General features: G+C 37.7%; 1 protein-coding gene across 2 annotated transcripts in view; it reads right to left on the reverse strand.

Annotated features, from left to right (window-relative positions):
- CNTNAP2 (contactin associated protein 2) overlaps window positions 1-18630 on the reverse strand; it is a 1009321-nt gene that overhangs the window by 497973 nt on the left and 492718 nt on the right. The gene's annotated exons all lie outside the window — the stretch shown is intronic.

Genomic DNA, 18630 nt, shown 5'->3' on the forward strand with positions numbered 1-18630 from the left:
AACCTAATGTATCAGCCTACTGTGTGGGCAGGAGTATTCTTCAGAAACACAAAAGACCAAATTCAAAGGTAATTACACTGGATTTCTGTGGGGAAACCGCGTTGTGAGATACAGACAGACAGTTTAGAGTGGATTTAAAAAAAAATAATGCTTAATTTGGCCAAGACGCTGGAAATACTGGACAGTTTAGAAGAAATATGAATCATGACTCACCTATCCCTCCCTAATATAAAACTATTATGTAGCAGTTGGCTGCACTGAACAGTGTTCTGCTGCTAACAAAGACAAAACTGCCCTTAACTTCTGTTAGGATAATTTGACATTAAAAATTCTGGGATGTTAATAACACTAAAGAACCACCACTATCATAGAATCATAATCACAGAACAGTTAGGGTTGGAAAGGACCTTCAAGCTCATCCAGTTCGAACCCCCTGCCACAGGCAGGGACACCTTCCACTAGAGCAGGTTGCTCCAAGCCCGTCCAGCCTGACCTTGAACACTGCCAGGGATGGGGCAGCCACAGCTTCTCTGGGCACCCTGTGCCAGTGCCTCACCAACCTCACAATAATCATTAAACACTGTATATCTGTTATTGGTATTTCCAAACCAGCAGAGGTTAAACTACAAAGCTGTTCTTCTGCTACCTGTAGTATCTAAGAGGATTTCAGATCCATCTTCACTCATCACTACACTTCAGAAAATAAGTATGGAACCCAATATAGTAAATCCAGGGGAAAAAAATCCACTGCATTCTTACCTAAAAATGGATTATAGTGCTGAGTTATTAAAAAGAAATCCTGCTACATTTTTAACCTAACAAGTTCATTGTTAGAAACTCAGCAAAATGAAAATAAACTTGAAAAAAATCTCAATTTTAGTGTTTTCAATATCCTTCTTGGAAATCAAAATGAAATCAGAATGAGCAAAGAAGCAAGAACAGACTGAAGATTCAAGACACAGAATAGCTACCTCTGCTAGGCAGAAAATAAAACTAGTAATAGTAAAACCCCTAAATACATGGAGTAGATGAACATAAGGATTTTAATGACCCATATGCCCACAGAAGCAACAACATGCAGTATGTGACAAAAGATCAATGGATGTTCATATTTTAGGAGCCTGCTAACTGCACTGGGTAGAGGAGATAAAAGAATTTACGCAAAGGTTGGAAAATCTGGCCCAAGAGATAGGGAGCCCAGCCTGGCAAGAAGACTGAGGCTGGTGAAAGGGTCTGTAAGCAGCACATAGCAGCAGACTGCTCACTGAGCTGGCAGTAGTATTACTGCTGGGGAGATGTGCTTGTTTAATTACAGTATGCTTGGTTTGGTTTGGGGTCTGTTTTCTTTTTCCACAAGTACAAATCATCAGTGAATAAAAAGCCAAGACATCAGTGTACTTTGAGCAAGTGGGCAAACCTGACAGTATATAACTCCAAGTTTAACTCTGAATTGTAGCAAGGAACCCAAATAATTATACTGCAAGATGAGAAAGGATGTTAAGAACCAGCATAATCTTCTTTATATTGTAGTTGTGAAGTTGTTCTGCAGGAATGCGCATTTTTAACTTTTCAGGGCTTGATGGGGCCCCCTCTTGCTGTTACAATCTGGACCCACCAGAACACTATTGCTCTACTTGCTCTGTTCTTCTGAATTATAGTCTGAAATGATCCATGGCCTGTTTATATCCACTTACTATTATGCTATTAATTATCCTTTCACTTAAAAAGCCATTACACCTCCCTGATGGCTGCACTACTGAAGTGTTTTCCGAAAACATTTATATTCTCTTCCAAATTTAATTATGCTTACGCAAAAAAATCCATGCTGTTTGAAGTAAAATTAGCATGTGCATTCATACCTTTCACACCCTTTTCTCTCTTAGTCCCCGTAGTATCAGTTTGGCTGTTACTCACGTTGATATATGTAAAATGAAGGTTAAAATAAAAAATAGTATGAACATATGGAAAACAGCGTGTTAGAATCGTGCGGGGTTGACAAATGGATTCATTCCCAGATCTGAGTAACTGAAGAATTAGACACAAAGAATAATATAGGGAGAGGGGTTTTTAGTAGGCAAGAGTCATGAAAATTACTCCATTAAAAAGAAGATGTTAAAGATCATCTAAGTTTCTTATGGTTTGGAAACTGAGAACATCGTAAATTTACCCACTCCGTGTGATGTATTAGTATCATTGCGCAATATTGGTCACAATAAAAATTCAAGATGTGTCTGCCACAGAGCACGTACTGAACGAAGGATGCTCCAGCCATACTAGCATCAGAATCTGCAGGAAGTATGACATGGTAAGCAGTGATGAAGAGAAAGCTACAACAAGATCCAATGCTTATGGAGTGTCATCTACAACTTCATGCATATCTGTAAAAGAACAGGCTCCCTATCATTAGATAAAACTTATTTTTCTTTTTAATCCCAGATCATTCATCTTTGGACATTTGTGGCTGAGAACTGTAAACTGCTTCTCATAGCTTCATAAAAATTACAGACACTTTGTTATTCTATAATACATTACTTGGTAAGTAATGCAGTTTGGCAATTAGCCTGAAGTCAGTCTAGCATTCCTATACTTACTTACTCTAGTACATCCATAACTGTGCTGCTAGCAATTTACAAGTAGTAATGACTAATCTGAAACTACTTTGGGTAAGGAAAGTTGCCACCAAGAAGTAGTTACTGAACTGAACTAATATGTTTCACCTCAGCCTGCATGTTAGAACATTCAGCTTCAGTGTTGTCTATAAAGATTCTCTCATTCTCCTTATTCCACCTTCCTCCACTGCCCTCCACATACATGCATTTTTTCATCCTGCTCTCTACTGAAGAAAGTAAGCTCTCTTTCAGCTTCACCTTCCACAGGGCAACTCCCAGCTGGTATCTCCGGTCTGCAATATATGGCTCTCACAGAATGCTGAGAATGGCTGCATACACTATCTGGCCTCTGCTGCCCACAGCTATTCGCCCGAATGATCCTTCTCTTTGTGTATTCTGAGATGTTTCTTCTCACTTATTTTACCTTTTGAAGAAAAAGGAACAAGCAGCAGAAAAGGGAACTTAGCAGTAGAGACAGGTAGCACAGACTTCTCCCAGCCCTCACAACAGACAGCAGTATTTGTGCCACTAGCTTGTGCTCTTATCACATCTTAATGTATCTTAGGCTTTACTAAAGGACACGGTTCCTGGAAAAAAGTAAGAAAAAAAAAATGCACTGGGAAAAAAAATCATTACAAAATACTGTTGAATTCTCAGAAACTGAAACTAAAATGAGAAGACTTAAACCCAGTTTGCACATCAAAAGCTATTTCACAATAAACTGGGATCATGATTTCTTAAAACTTGTCTTTTTGTACTACTCCTGTTAATTTCGTTTCATAGGACATTCAGTTACAAGCAAAGACATTTATCACTGGATAACACATTCTCTTAAAGCCCTACATTCATGATGTTTGCACCTAAAAATTCTATGACTTTTCCTTCTTGCCAGCTTCATAAAATTCTAAGAATCTAGATAAACCCTCTGCCACACAGGCTGCAGGAATATTGAGCCTGAAGGGTTACCAACTGGAGGATAAACTTCCCTTGTAACTTCACAATCTAGAGTTTCAAAGAGTTCAAAGTTTCAAACAAGATTTATTAGACTTCAGTTTGGCTTCTTTCATCTTCCCCCACCTTTTACATATGCTTTGCTTGAGTAATGACTTGGGTTTTCCTGATTTGTTGCCAAAATTACTCAGAAGAGTGACACTATGTCAGGTTTCAGGTGATGGATGAAGTAGAAATGCAGAGGAAAAAGATACTAAACAGTAAATACTCTCTTAAAGCCCATTAAAATCTGAAAGGTTTCTTAAATATTCATATTCATAGGACAGGTTTTCAATTGATGTATTTCCCATCTGTCTACTTGCCTGTACACCGCAAGAGTTTGTATGTCAAAATAAGAAGCGTTTGATGATGTTAGTGCTTTTGATAAATTGGTTAATTATAACACAATCCAATGTAACAATGATCAGTTTATGAAAAACAAATTAAGAATGCTCTTAGGATTGTTTTTTAAAGTGCAATATGTTTCTCATAAAGCTAAATAATAATGATGAACCTCTGCTTCATTTATTAATACTCTTTGATTCTGGAGGGAATATATTTAGTACACTGTTAAAGATGCTCTGACCATGTGAGGACTCACAAATATATATATATATATGTATATATACACACACAGAGTAAATACATGAAGTTTGGGCACATTGTGCATACTGTATGTAGATTTTTCCATCATAGTTAGTATTCTGAAAACAATTTTTAAGACTGATTAAGATGGTACAGGACAAGCAATGTAATTCACCTTTTCTCCATGAGAAAACAACTTCTTGATGTTTGATTTTGCAACATTAAGATTTGATTAAGGTCATTCCTAATTAAAAAGAAAAAATAAATAAAACAGATCAAAGCCAACACACTCAGCATGTCTTTGTAATGTCCTTCAACAGCACAAACCATTCTACCAGTGCTGAAATACAGATGAAGGAGCTAAGCACTTCTCCAGAACCAGGTCTCATTTCTTAGTATGGTGTATCATAACCACCCAGCCAGACCCTCAACAATACAGGTAGAACCCTGCTAGATTTCCTCTAACAGACATCTACTCTATGCAGTGATAACCGTGTAAAATACCGTATGTGAAGAAGAAAATCTGGTATAATAACATTTGTAATTAGCTTAATGATTCTGTAACATACTAAATGGAAAGACAATATTTTAATTCTTATTTAATCAGAAATGAACAAAAGCTTTTATTTTTCCTGCCTGATCACAGGAACATTCATAGGGCTCACTTGGTCAGAGGAGATACGTCTTATTCTGCTGAATATTGCTGATTTGTATGTGGAAAAATACACATTATATTCCTTCTTGAGATAGCAGAACTTCCAGTTCCAAGATTGCAAAGAGTATGGAATCGCAGATCTTAGTCAATTTTTATACCATCAGCTGACTCTTTGCAATGCAAAACATGTCTAATTTTTGTGAAATAAAGTTTTTAAGATGTCAGGCTAAGTCCCAAATGATTAAATGATAACTGGTTGGATTCTAGACAAGGGCTTTCTGATCCCTCTGTGTCTTTTCCACCTCCTTTTTACATTAATATGAAATAAACTGAAAATAGAATTTCCAGAGGCGGGCAGTGAGTCCTGACAGTCCTGACAAGCACCAGACAGACATCACTGACATGGGGTGAGCTGCAATGAATTCTCAGAGGACAGGACCTTGTACATTCTCAGACCTCTTGCTGCTGTGCTTAGATAATCTGCAGAGTAACTCTCAAATAACTGGGTTAAAAGAAAAGTTGCATTGCAGTGCCTTTCTCAGAAGCAGTCAAATTCTCTTTGGATTTCATTCAGCCTGAGATTTTGACTTCAGGACTGGAAGTGTCAGAAGCACATTCTGTCTGGGCTTCTCTCTGCAATGTACAAACCCCCTCAATTTCTACCATTTCCAGTGTGAACTGAGGGTACATGGCTCAACAACTCAACATAATATCAAGTCTCCTATGAGATTATACTGGTATGAGTGCAGAATAGAAAAGTTGCTACTTCAGGGTTCTGTATTCCCAGATGTGTGAATCACTAAACAGAATGGGAAGAAAATTGATCCACTGCAATGTCTCATATCCCTGTGTTAGTTCAGGGTGTCAGCATAATCAGAACTTTAAGTTAATAACTTTTCACGTTTGCTTAAGACTGTGGATATCTACATGCCTGGTAGGACTTACAAATGCCAGATCCAGACTTGAGCTAAAAGTTTTGATCCAAAATGAACTTCAGCTATTGAATGTGATGATTCAAATCTATTCATCTCTGTTGAAGTGATGTTGATGATACCCAGCACATTTGGAACTCTGATTAAGAATACAATTTCTTTTAAATGATGAATAATGTACGAGTTCGTTCTTTGATTTCACACCTACTACAGTTTGCCCATCAATTCTGTGACAACGCGTATCCTTTAAAAAAAATAAATCTCTAGTGAATTCCGCAAAGGTATATTTATAGTATTAAGAGATAATTATTCTTTGTGAGATTTGGGTGACATCACAGAACAAATACATGTACTTTCCACAGATAACTAAATTGAAGGGAAAACTTCCTCTTCTGCATGTAAAATGTGACACAAGAGCTAACCAACCTGTTATTAATATTAGTGCTGAATAGCACTTACTGTTTTTCTATTTATCATTCAAAACATATTTCCAAAACATTACTAAATACATTCAAGCTTGGAATTCTCTTCCATTAGAAGCTGGTAAGGATATATCCTTATAGCTGTTCTAAATAAGTTCTGCGGAAGTTGAATTTACTTTAAGACACAAACTAGAGAGCTACATGTTTAATATGACTATTGTGTAGAAAGAAAAATAAAGAACAGGAACAAATCCACTGCTATTGAGTCTTTAGTTGCTCCTGTGTAATCCCTTTTTCCACTTGTACTTTTATATTCAATGTCAGTGCTGAAATTGTGCTAAGGGCATAATGTAAGGCATACCACATTGGGCCTCAGCCTATTTCCATGAAAATAACACATACTTGAAAAGGTAAAAATAGCTAAGCTATTTGCTTCAGTTGTTTGTACGTGGCAAGTGCCTGTAAATAAACAAGGCTTGTTTTCTCTGAATATTTGGCACCTGGAATTTAAGACCATACACAAGAAAAGTTCTAAGGAAGCTGAAGTAACTGAGAAATAAGTGAGTACAGCTGCATTAACGCACCAAAGCAGAATAAAAGCCTCCATAAAGAGGGAAAAGAATGAATAAAATCAGGATGTAATAAACTAACACATTATTTTCTAACCTCCTGCAGAGCTACCAATGTAAGATACATAACTATACTGGTTATGCATTTTTTTTATATTTAAATGCTTATTCGTCAAAACCTTGACTCAACACTGACTTACATTTAATTTCTGTACCTCCATCTGCCTCAGTGTACAGGTACATTTTACATCTAACAGTTCTTACCTTGGTACAACCCTTTTCTGCTTACTCTTGGAATCACAGAACATCAGTAGCACAAAATAAGCCCTGAAAATCCTGGAAACAATCCCTGATGGGAAAAAAAAAAACCTGTTTCCTGTGGACCTGCTTCATTCTCCTACCACATGACTCTTCAACAGCTCACTATTTACTGACAAGAATACTAGCTAGAGTGGCTCTGATTCACTGTTATGGGAATGGCCAAGGAGCCCCAAGGCTGAAAATACCTGAAGAAGCCTTAGAAAACAGAGAGGACACTCACTCTTTCTACAGAAAAAATAAAGTGAGATATTGTATCCAGGTGCAGAACATCTATTGCAGTGTCTGAGTATGATGACAAAAGCAAATCTTTCTTGTGGGATGGTCGTATTTCACATACTTACTGCTTCTGCATGGGTTTACTGTCATTATTGAAAAGAGTAAAACCTTGTTCTAATTCTGACAGCCTTACAGAGACTAATGATCAGTAGCACTTATCACAAATTCCTGACATGAGGAAGAAATAACACTAAAAATGCAAATCTAACCGACTGGAATATGGAACCGGTTGGACTATAATGCTTCTAAGTGACATAATTATTTATTATTAGTAGCAATATTAGTTAATAGTAGTAACATATTATTATAATCATTACTCATAGTAAAAAAAAGGAACTATAAAATTCCATATTTATGCAGCAAAAGATAAAGGTTGCCAGAGCCAAAGGCCTGAAGATCAGAAATAAAAGAAAGATGAACCAAGCCTCACATTCATGACAGCATTTTCCTACAAACAGCATCTGAAAAGTACAGTTTGTACTGGGCTGCTCAAAGCCAGAAAGAACAAGAAGAAGGAAGAAGGGGGAAGTGCACTCTCTGTGTTCCAACTTTGTTCAACAGAAAATTGAATAACCAATGTCTTTCTGCCAAAGGAAGATGAAATGGTTTAGTGATTTCTTGATGTTTTTGTTGTTTTTTTTTTTAAGTGGCCTGCCAACAAACCAGCATTCTGTAGCATTCAGAGTTTCTGGAACATTAATATTTAGTAGTGTACTTTTTCACAGCCTTAAGCATCCTGAGCAGTTTTTCAAGAAGCTTACTTGTAAATTTAGTGGGACATGTTGCATTATATTACACATATTCAATTCCTTATTACTAAGTTAACAATATACCCTGGGGGTTGTGGGGAATGAGAATAAAATGTGCTTTTGGATTCTAAGAGTTAGGACTTGCTAACTTGCTACCAATCAATCCTAACAGGTAAAGGCCATGGCATGATTTGAAAATTCCTTTTGAACTGTACCAGATACAGGGAAAGTTCAGCACTCTGCTCTTTCTCCATTATAAAGAACAGAGCTGGTGAACATTTTTGGGGTCATAGTGTTTTATGCTTTCTAGATGCAATGAAGAAAAGTGAGCATGTCTCATATATATTTTGAAGAATGTGTTTGAGTATTTCAAGCATTTCCAACTAAAAATACCAACCAAGTTTCTTTCTGTAATTGAAACTAATTTGTAATTGCACACCCAGTCATAAATGAGTAACAACACTCTGTTGCACGACTCGGTGTAAGTAACACTGAAACACACAGACTAGGAAGTATTCAAACTATTGGTGGAAGCACTGCTCAAGCTCTGAATGAAACTGCGTCTTCACTGAAGTCAGGCATGTAGTGACAACACAATGGGGAATGGCTTTAATCTGACATGGGAGATTCAGATTAAACATTGGGTAGAAGTTCTTCCCTGTGAGGGTGCTGAGGCGCTGGCACAGGGTGCCCAGAGAAACTGTGGCTGCCCCATCCCTGACAGTGTTCAAGGCCAGGTTGGACAGGGCTTGGAGCAACCTGCTCTAGTGGAAGGTGTCCCTGCCCATGTCAGGGGGTTGGAACTGGATCAGCTTTAAGGTCCCTTCTGCCCCAAACCAGACTGTGATTCCATGATTCTACAATATATGTTTCACAGGCCACAGCGAAGGCAAAAAATGAAGAACTGTGTCGTGCCTAGTTCTGTACCTTTGAAAGATGCTTCAATACATGAAGCTCCCCCCCCCACGGGACCATATAGTCTTGTGCAGCATACAGCAAAGCTTGATCATACACAAATTTAATCAAATATATCAGTAGTTGCCAACACTACAGAAACCAGCCTAACTCTCCTAAAGGTGCCTCAGCACCACATTCTTTCCCAGATTCAGTACAGTCAATAGTTATCACCATTGTGATGGGAATTACAGATCCTAGAGACGTGGGATTTGCTGTTACTGTTTTCACAGGTAATTATCTAAGTACCAACACCAAAATAGTAAGAGTGTTACTTTCTTCAGGTAGAAATCGTGTGCTAGGGCTGTAGTAAAGCTGATTCCACTTAGCAGTTGGTTTTAATGCATGTGCTAAGTGCATAAAAAGAGCTGTTAAAACATTACAAAAGGTTAATCAATGAAACCCTCATTTTTTTGAGGACATGTATTATGTTGTTCCACTATTTTAAATCTGCAAAAAGAAAACAAAAGTTATTTTTTGCATTTTAAAAGAATGCACCCTTCAAACGTTGCATATACAGATATTTCCTGGAAAAGGCATAAGGGAAGTCATGCCTCTAAACATGCTTTTCTTTAGTAAGAAAATATTCTTACATTGGTAAGTAAATATCCTTACTTACATTAGTAAGTAAATATTTATACATCTCTTAGTAAGAAAATATTCTATACATCTCTTAATTTTCAGTATTTGTCCTCAGTGAAACAGTTCAATAAGATCCTGCTTAGTGTTAGCATAAACTATGTATTTTATAGTGGCTGCCTCACGGCAAGGGAACTGAGTTGTTTCTTTTCCCCTACCAAATACATAAACTTAATAAGTAAGCTTTTTAAAGACAGCATCATCTGCCATTTGGCTTAACAGAAACCAAACGGCTTTGGTTGCTCTGTTTCACCTCAGTGCTCACGTGCTGCTGCTTCAGCAGCATTCGAAAAATAAATGAAACAATGTGCAGAAATGCCTGAAGGTATTCACCATCTTTTTCAAGACCAAAGTAAAGGGAGAGCTAGCAACAGACAACTAGAAAATCCTTTTTTCCCCGAGTCTATTTTTGCAGCTAAGGGTAGCTGCTTCTGTGAACTAAGCTGAAAAAAACCTAGACAATTGAGACTGTACCTGATGCCATTTCAAGGAAGCACTTTGATAGAAATTGCTTTTAGTTCTGTCAGTGTCAGTGGGAAATGACCAAACTGCCAAAATACACATCACAGTTGTGCATGACTGTGCGAACCAAGAAAACAGGAAGGGCAAAGCTGACTCGGAAGAGCTACAGTGGCTGTGTAAAAAAGTGGAATCCATCCTTTGGGCTAGATGCCATTGTGTGTCATTGGTGCAAACCTGGAGGTCAGCAGAAGCACTATGAATTTACAATGGCGTGACTGAAAACAGAATCTTTCCTCTAGCACATAAGTTTTATTCAGCATAAAATATGTATGGATGCTTGACAACTTTTCCTTTCATTACACACAAAAGTGACTCTCTCTTCTCTCTAAAATAACACTGTCAAACCAAGAGGGACTGCCAGAAACCTGTCACAGATAATAATCTATTTGCCCAGGTTCCTGAATAGCAATGAAAAAGAAGATATTGAGTGTCAGTTCCCTGCACATAAATTAAAGTTCCATGCCTGTAATTAGGTCGTGTTCCCCCTTACCCCCTGCAAAAGAATCGTGTTTGATATTACAATGACTTTTAATTATTTTCCTGTAAGTAAGTGGCTAGAGGTATTGTGGGACACCTACCCAAAGATTAGTGATAAATAAGATTAAAAGCTGCAAAACTCCTTGGAAACTCAAAAGACTTTCAAGGACATCTGCACTAGAAAAAATATTCCTGGTTTTCCTCCAAGTGCCAATGCTGCAAATGCCTACTTTAAAAGAAAATCTCCTTTTTTCCCTTGCATTTGGAGAGGATGAAAAGGTGAAAAGATAGCACTGGTGCTTTAATCTACATAGTTGATAGCTTCCTCCCACAGTGGTTCTGCACAGTGTTACGTGGCCCTCTGCTTGAATGTCCTGTGCCCTTTTTATGAAATGCTATTATGCCATACATGTAGGCAACAATAACTTACAAATGAAGGTCCGAGACCTTCAGAGAGCCCCTAAATATGATTTTTAAGTGTATGGAAAACAAATATATTATGTTCTAAGTGGAGACCCTCTCTGCTGTTGTTTCTTGTTTCTGAAACAATACGATAAGAATTAAATCTGCTACAAGGTGAACTAAAGAGCTAACATAGCACTAAGTTGAATTAGAATTTTCAAGGAATAATAACATCTATGCAAAAGTTTGCAGGAACCATCTCATTCTGTTATTAACAGACAAACGAGCTTTTATAAGATTACTATGTTTAAGCCACTGGTGCTGGATGGCATTCATGCTGCTGCTGAAAACACGATTGTAAGGTTGTCACCTTTACAGAAGAGGAGGCAGAGATGGCAAACTAGTATATTGGGGGAAAGAACATAATGTTTCTGATACCCAGTCTTTCAGATATTAGAAAACATTTCCTTCTCCATTTATATTATATGAATGCTCAAGGGTGTCCTGGGGATACTGCTGTCAGGATGTGCATAAACACAACAAATGCAACTACAGCTCCTGTCTCTATTTTATCCTTTTGATTATTTATTACTAATCTAGAAAGAAAATAATACTGGAAAAAAAACACATTTACCTCAACGAGCACAGGTTAAGTCCTGAAAAGCCTCCTGTATACATTTAGGAAGCCTGTCAGGAAGAACAGCCTGGTTTCTTGATTCTCAGGTTCCTCCATGCTTGCAAGGTATCAGCGCAACCAACAAAGAGTTATATTACTTTCAGTGAAGTACCTAAAAACAGTACTGTGTTTTAGAATGCATTCCCGATGCTTGGTAGGCACCTCTCCAGTGAAAATCAGTGTGTGATGAAGCAGAATTCACAAAACCCCCGAACTAAAGTCATCAGTTTTCTTAAATAAAAAAGTTTGCAATCAGGGACTCTATTTCTTGCTCTGACTGGTCTGAGAGTCTACTGTACCGAGATTTAAAAATAGACTAGGAGAAAAACATGTAAAAGAAAGAAGAACAACTACAAGGATGCTGGGGAGGGACTCTTCATTAGGGACTGTAGTGACAGGACAAGGGGTAACGGGTTAAAACTTAAACAGGGGAAGTTTAGATTGGATATAAGGAAGAAATTCTTTACTGTTAAGAGTGGTGAAGCACTGCAATAGGTTGCCCAGGGAAGTTGTGAATGCTCCATCAATGGCGGTGTTCAAGGCCAGGTTGCGCAGATCCTTGGGTGAGATGGTTTAGTGTGAGGTGTCCCTGCCCATGGCAGGGGGGTTGGAACTTGTTGATCTTAAGGTGCTTTCCAACCCTAACTATTCTATGATTCTACTCCAAGCATGTCTGTTTCTCAGTTCTGCGGAATTCAAAAGCACAAATATCTATTCATGCAACTGCATTCACTGCTTAAAGTCATTAGCCAAAAATAAACACAAAAAGACACAAAACTGGCTATGTGTGAAGAAAATAGTTCTCTAATATTCATACTCTTCTGATGCTAAGTCATCATCATGCTGTCTTCTGTGGACAGAATCTGTGTCTCTCATCTTGATCATGCTGACAAGTGCCTCACGGGTATCTGCCTCCACTTACTAACATTCAGTTATAAAGCAGTATCAGTAATATGGAAAAGACCTGGTGGGAAATGTTACCTTCCCACCAGAAGTGCACTTTTGCTGTGTGTATACAGAGTCCTTATTTAAACCTTCATTTAGCAACAGAGGCAAAAAATACTTCTCAGTTCCCACATAAAACGCCCCTGGGAATTGTCACTGGAAGAATACCACTTCAGATCTGTCACACAGCAACATTTTATTACCTGAAGGATGTTATCTTAACCCCGGGGTCTGAAATATAAAGGAACTGCAATTCAGATGACTTGAGATCTAGCAGAAAGACACAAGGGTGGAAAGCTTTCCAGAGAGATTCCATGGGTAGAGGTCTGATATATTTAATGACAAAATATGACAAAAATATATTCATATCCCAACTTTTAATAAGTTTACAGTTGACTGGAGGAGCTAAAGACATCCTTGACAGAAACTAATATACAGAACAAGATGTTAACTAGGAGAGTTGGAAGAGAAAAAAAGGAGGTCCAAGCAGATAAATTCAATTTAATGGCAGAAGATTTTGGACACTGAAAGCTTCTCTGTTAAGATACTATGGGCCAAAGGAGACGATGTCCTTTTTCAGCGACTTATCATTTGTACTGTGGGATAAACCCCAAAGGATCTTCATAGAGCCTCTAGTATTTAAGTTGAGCAGAGAATGTTTAGATATGAAAGGTCAGACCTGTCTATGAAAAGACAAGCAAGAAAGTAAATAAAGGATAAATCAGGAGATTATCTCAGAATGTGCCAGCGTCAAAACTTTGGCTTTTCTCAAGAGGCAGAGAAGTTCTCTTCTGCATTGAAACAGGGATTTGAGGTTTGCTGATTACAAACAATGGAAAGCCACTACATAATTCCTCAGGAGTACTATTTTGAGTATTATGATTGTCTAAGCAACACTAAGAGTGTCTAAGCAACACTCTTCATGTTTGCTAATGGGTTACCAACTCTTCTGCCTGCTGAAAGCTTCGGAAAAGGCTGGTTTCATTAAGAAGGAATTTGGGTTAAGCTGCTGAACCAGGTAGATATAACTAAGTGGAAGAAATGATGGCAAACGGAACACGGGCTGTGGCTTAACCCTGCACTGAACAGCATTTGCGTGTGGCTTTGGGAAGAGATTCAGAAGAGTTTTTCTGGCAGAGAAGCGTGGGAGGATGACATTTTCCAGTTGCTGATTTCTTCTGTGCTCAAGAAAGAAGACATCAGCTTGTAAAAAATCATAAAGTAATTCAACTTCATCAGCAATTTGTTCTCCTAACTGCAAGATCGCAAATTCTGAGTAGGTTTTTAAAGTAAACAGGTATCACATACCAAAATTAAATCACTTTTAAAACTGAAGCAGAATATTGGAATCCTTTGGGATTCAAACTACATGGGAAATCTGCTTTTAAAACGTTATTAAAGAAAGCAAGAACACTTCTGTCTTCTATCTTCTGAGCCTAGCACTGCTTCCATCAATCCTTGGGTAAAGCCAGCAATATTCAGGAAGTTTTCCTGAGTCCCGTGATGCCAAAAGCAGAATTTCATCCAAACTATATGAAGCAGTAAAGACAAATTTCTTGACTCTTTTCTGTGATTCTCTCCTGTTATTAATCCCTTTGCTGGGACATACACAACTATAAAGATATTAATCCCAGTTTTGTCTGCAGAGAAAAAGTCAATAGGATGTTTAACTCTTAATTTATATGCAAGCTTTCGAGTATTTCACCTGCGTAATTCTGCACAGTCAGTAGCTTATTTCTTCTAATTAAATCTTTATTTCAGCTCTCTGTGGGCCTGATTTTCCTCTTACTAACAGCAAATTTATTAATATAACTCTTATCAATCAAATGGTGGTAGTGTCCAAAAAAGATTAACATAAGAAAAAGCAAAATCCAGGCCATTGACACTGCATGATAGTCTCAATGATCTCTTCATAGCTCAACATGCTTATTGGACACTTTCCAGAATGCTGGGCAGGGAAGAGAAGGGAAGGAATTTTTTCTTGTTTAAAGACTGTTATGAAGGAATGACTGGCAAGATGATGAAAAAATGAAAAACTGCTCAGTAAGGAAAACCAAGCAGTAAATACAAGCACAAGGACTAATCATCTTTGTCCCTTTCATATGTACTGCTATTTGAAAGCTAAACTGCATGTTAAGGTAAAATATTCTGTTACAGTCTAAATTGTGTTATGGGCAAAAGAGTGCACACCTTATGGACATAGGGGAAAAGTATTGCTGATTTAACATTTCTTTATTGTCCCCACCATTCACCAAGCTGAAGCCCAGGACAGGTCAGAGTCTAGCTGTTTGACCACTGTTACACAAGGCACAGCCACGTCAAATAAAACCTGAGATTCTGCTTTACCCGGTCAGCACAAAAGTCTGTTGCATTTTACTGCATTTTGCATTCATGCTTTCTATTTGACCACCTTACTGAATCCCTTCATTCACTATATACAGTATATAAACAAGAAAAAGCAGAATTGGCATAAAAAATAAAGTATAAACCTATTTCTGAATTCTCAGATTAGAAGTAGCTCTCACTTTTTAATAGTGAATTGATTCTGCTTGCTGATTATTTGATGATTATTGAACAAACCTTTTTATAATGTTCTGTAAACTCTTCACCTTCTGATTCTATAGGTAAGTAGTAAACACAGTAGTAAACAGAGGACTAAAGTGCAGCTCCTTTAACTGTACCTCCTATGCATTATTTTGTTTTTATTTTTGTAAAGTGTCAGCAAAATATTTCAACCTGAATTTGCCTTTCTCTCCTTAAATTAAATGCTCAAGTGAACCAGGGATGAAAGTTACATCAAGGTGACAAGAAAATCTTCACATATTGTCTGATCCCTCCCAGGCATCACAAAGCACTTTGTGAAGTCTTTCACTCAGTCAAGACGTTTGCAGTGCCCAGCTACCAGTGAGAAAGGTGGGAATTTAACTATATTTGATACATTGGAAGGCTAGATTTGCCCATTTGTTTGAACTCTACTCATGCTAGAACAGCTCCCTAGTCAGTGCATGCAGCTGTCATGTGCTTAAAGAATACTACGACACTGAAAGCCAGATAAAGCAGAACTGTGCTCCACACTAGTATCTTTGGTACAGAGACATGCAGGAACAAACTGCCACCTGATGTCAGCACACAGTTGTCTCACAGAATTCCTGCTGGTCAGTTCAGCTACTGTTTCTACAGCCAGCATTAGACTGTGCCCCATAATGAACTGCTGATGTCCTCATGTTAACATGGAAAGCTGGCACTAAAGGCTGCTCCTGAAAGTAAGGTAGTAAATGACAAGAGGCATATAAAATAAGGACGAAGAGAAATTAGCTTCCTAAAGGGAAAGTACACAATTACAGGTGTCAGGCAAAAGTACAGCAAAGCTCAGAAATACACAACACACCTGCACCTAGGCTGTGGATTTAGTTAGCCTAATTCTTCCTGACAAAAAGGGGGTGTACCTACCATTGGACAGAACTCTGATTATCCATACCCTACACATGCAATTACATAGAAGGCTGCGCACTTGACTACACAAAATTCTGCTTTGACAGCTGTTAAAAATAATCAGTGAGGAAGTGTGCATCTTATATGTACAGGACTACAACACACAGAAATCTCTGTGCCAAAGGCAGACCACTCTGACTTCTACATAAACCCAGCAGGTTTATACGTTGACGTCTTAATTCCCTGCACAAGAAGGGAACAAGAGGGTCGCTGTGATATTTGCTGTACAAGAGCAGTGTTCTTTCTGCAGCCTTTACTGGCAGATGCCATAGTTTGCCTTCCTGTGTTAGCACACACAGTTCATTTCACAGGCACTGAAATGCCTGATGCAACCAAGTATGAAACTAAATATAAAAGTATAAATCAATACCTTCCCAGGATAGCTATGCAAAAGTAAAAAGTCTACACATTGAAAATTAAACAATAAATGCATTTTTACTGTGGCATAAATTGTAATAACAAAGGAAACTAACTCTTTAAAATACTCAAACTGCTGTATGTAGATAGTGAGTTTTATGGAGATTAAGAACAGCATCATGGCTATAAAAATGAGTGGCTGCATTTGATTCTTGGGCTATTACATAAACTGATCATACGGACTGAAAAGATTTACTCTCAAGAGCATTCAGTTTGGTATATTTAGAAGAAAGTCAGCATATGAAAACCCTGGTTCTACACCACAGTAGCTGTAGAGGTTTTGTGGATGAAGGTCTAAGGGAAAGCAGAAAAGCAAATCAGAAGTGCTCACATGTGTTTTCTTACCAGAATGTAAACGTAATGGAATGTTAGAATGGTGTTATATCAATACGTACACTGGGCAAAATTAGTGGCAAGTTGTTGAAAGGCACGAAGAAGCTCATGAAGAGCACTCATGAAGAGTACTGTGCATAGCCACTTCTCCCTGTAAACTGGGATTTGTATGAGGTACAGCTAACGAAGACAGAATTGAGGTTGATAATTTTGCGTGTTTCCTAATTATGATGCACTAGCACCTTAACAAAACATTCCTGTTCAAGATCCTCCTGTAGTACCAAAACATTACTTAATTCTTTTATGAGTGTATTTATATAAGAGGCAATGAAATGCTAAGTTGCAATCTACGGTGTTGACTTCTTATGCTAAAACAAAATGTAATGATGAAAGGAGGTACATATTTCTCATACAGAGATTTCAATTTTACAAAACAGCAAACTGATTTTTAGTTGTTGTTATCCATACTTTACTCAGTTCTGTGGTTAAAATAATTATTTTCATTCCATGCCTCTTTCATTATTTTCATTTCACCCTATTTCATTAACAGGGTGAAAAGAGAAAACTCAAAAACGTCCACGTGCCAAATGAAACGTTGCTTTCCCACGTAATATATGTTTTCTCATTAAAAAAAGGCATTTTTTATTTTTTCTTCCATTTCTTCCCATTCCTGTTTATATGACTATGCAGACAACATATTTCCAAATAGAAATCAAACAAGTAAGTAGACATAAAACCACTGTCATTCGTTCAGAGCTAGACCAGTAGATCAATCCTCTTGAAGACTGAAGACCACTATGAAATTAAGAGAAAATAGTAACCACAGATGACTTCAGGCAAAAACAGGCTGAGAAATTAGGTTGCCATAACTGCTATTTGAAATAATCACTGGGTTGTTTTTTTTTAATGTGGAGCTAGATCCATTTGCAAGCAACCCTGTATCTTCCAACCATGATTAGGTTATGACCGCTTTGAAAAGTGTCGACTGACATGATGTAACTACGGCTGATCCAGAAATGCCCATAAAGAATCTAGACTGGAAGTATAATTTATCAATATAAATGTATCAAGTAATATCAAAAGGCAATCAACTGACACTAACACACGCCCTTTCTTCCGGCAACAAACCTAACCCTGCACCTTATACCCAGTATTCCAACACCTAACTTAGTTTGGTGCTAAAAGCTCTGGTACTCCGGTAGCATGACTCTAAGCACACTTAGAGAACGCCACAGTATTTTTCATGCCAGCCTTGTGGTTAAAACAAACATGGTTGGGGTTTGGGTTCTTTTTTTTTCTTCTCTTTAAGGAGAGCTTCCTAATTATTAGGAAGTAACAGGAACAGCCTAATTATTAGGCCACTCTTAACATGGAAATACCCTCCTCCTTTGAAACCAAATACTTTTGTAGAGAAGACTGCAAGACAGATGGAAGGAAGGAAAATAGAAGCAATGCTGCCTCAGAGATAAGGGGCAATACCTTGGCTGGGTTTCACAACAGAATATTTGTGTCTTCTTTTTTTAATCTAGCAACTGTTTCAATATTCTTCTACCTCTTACTCAATGAAACAGGATTTAATGCAGTTAAAGTGTGGTAAAACGACTGTTCTAATTTTAGGTCCATGATGCTTTTAAACAACACCAAGAAAAAGGATACCAATTAAAA

This window comes from Pezoporus flaviventris, unplaced genomic scaffold, assembly GCF_033815535.1.
Source record: "Pezoporus flaviventris isolate CSIRO_AGI_PZ_B2104156 unplaced genomic scaffold, CSIRO_AGI_Pfla_v1 ptg000037l, whole genome shotgun sequence".
In the NCBI taxonomy this organism is placed as follows: Eukaryota; Metazoa; Chordata; class Aves; order Psittaciformes; family Psittacidae; genus Pezoporus; species Pezoporus flaviventris.